Source organism: Trichechus manatus, unplaced genomic scaffold (genome assembly GCF_000243295.1).
Source record: "Trichechus manatus latirostris isolate Lorelei unplaced genomic scaffold, TriManLat1.0 scaffold00048, whole genome shotgun sequence".
Taxonomy (NCBI): Eukaryota; Metazoa; Chordata; class Mammalia; order Sirenia; family Trichechidae; genus Trichechus; species Trichechus manatus.
In genome coordinates this window covers 17417197-17419102 of record NW_004443984.1, presented here as the reverse complement: position 1 = coordinate 17419102, position 1906 = coordinate 17417197, and positions in this window count along the sequence as shown.

Below are 1906 nucleotides of genomic sequence, written 5' to 3'. Positions count from 1 at the left end.
GTGTTGGACTCTCAGGCAGGGAAATGATGACTTTAAGAGCATGGGCATTTGGAATGCTGTTCATTCTCTTCTCATCCTGAGGTTCTGTGGCCTTGGGCAGGTTACTCAGCCACACTGTGCCTCTGTTTTCTCACCTGTTGTTGTTGGCTGTCACTGAGTTGGCCCCTGACTCATGGAGACCCGATGCACAATAGGATCGATTGTTGTGATCCATAGGGTTTTCATTGGCTGATTTTTGCAAGTAGACCACCAGGCCTTTCTTCCTAGTCCATCTTACTCTGGAAGCTCCACTGAAACCTGTTCAGCATCACAGCAACAAGTAAGCCTCCACTGATGAATGGTGGCAGCTTATGAGGTGCATTGGCCAGGAAGTGAACCCAGGTGTCCTGATGGAAGACAAGAATTCTGCCACTGAACCACCACTGCTCCTTTTCCTCACCTGTAGAAGGGGGATAAGAATGCCCCTACCGCACAGAGTTGCTTTGAGAGTTAAATGTGATAATGAGTGTCACATGCTTCACACAGTACATGGCATTTAGTAAAGGTTCAACAAGAGGTAGCTCTTAATAGAATTATCTTCCCACATTGCAGGCATACCTTAGCCGTGCTCAGCCCCAGCCACAGTGAGGGAGTAGGAGGCCAAGGAAATAAAAGACATGGCTCTGGACTGACAAAAGGAGAAGGAATGGCTTCACACTGGTAGATCAAGTGCTGGGCAAACCGAAACTGCACAGGCCAAAGAGTGACCAGATCAGAGGAGGAGATTAAGGAGTGCTTCCTGGAGGAGGCGGATTTGGGGCCTCTTTAGAGGAGGGGCAAGTTTTGCAGATAGGACGAGGGAATAGGGTGCAGGCTGGGCCAAGGGGCACCTGCTGGTTTACTGTGGTGGTTTTTATGGGGGTGTTGAGAAGTGATGTTAGGGTCCCTTTGGCTAGGGGCCTGCTGTGAACCACCTCTTAGGCCCTTGGAGCCTAGCGTTAGAGAACCAGGGGGTTGGGTTGGACCTGTGGTTCCCAAATGTGGCTGACCTCAGGAATCACCTGGGAAATGGAGGAAAATTCCAGATTTCTGGGCCCAACCGAGACCTTTGGCCCTGGGGCCCAGAAATCTGCATTTTGCAACCTCCCTTGATGATGTGGACATGCAGGCAGGTTTAGGACCCTCTGGGCTGGGTGACCTCACAGGGTCTTGGGCCAGGGAGTGGGTGCCATGTGGTCCAAGGAACGCAGGATTTGTTAGGGCCCAAGGGAGTGCGCCTGGCAGCCACCAGGAAAAGGGGAGGTGACAGGCTGAGTGGGAAGAAGATGAGTGTGTGAGGAGGGCCAACCTGGCCTGGGGCCCTGTGGTCCAGCCCAGCTAGACAAATGGAGAAACACAACTGGCCTGGCCACCATCCCAGTCCTGGATGGTACAGTGGCCAAGACAGGGAGTCCTGGGCCCAGGCATCCTGCACCCAAATCCTGGTGCTGCCACTTCATAGCTCCTAGTTGCCCACCATCTCTGAGCCTCAGTTTCCTGACTGTATGTGGGGAGTTAGTATATATAAAGTGCTTAGAACAATGTCTGGCATAGAGAAAGTTCTCAGTAAAGCCATGACTGCTGCTATTATTTGGAAGCAGGAACTCGAGAAAGTAGCCTGGAGACACACCACCCCATCCCCTACCCCACCTTCCTGAAATTCAGGAGCTCCATCTGATTGGGAATCCAGAATCACAAGGAACACTCTGGCTTTTTCCATCCATGAAATGTGACACGCTCCCTGTCCCCAGCAGCCCCAGTTGGCAAGAGGGCCTCAGAGCTGAGGGCTCTGGCCCCTCACCTGGGCGGAGACTTAACCATCCTGGCGGGGGAGTTGGGGGAAGTCTTCCCCAAGTGTGAGCAGCACCTCCTTCTGGACCCCGGGTCA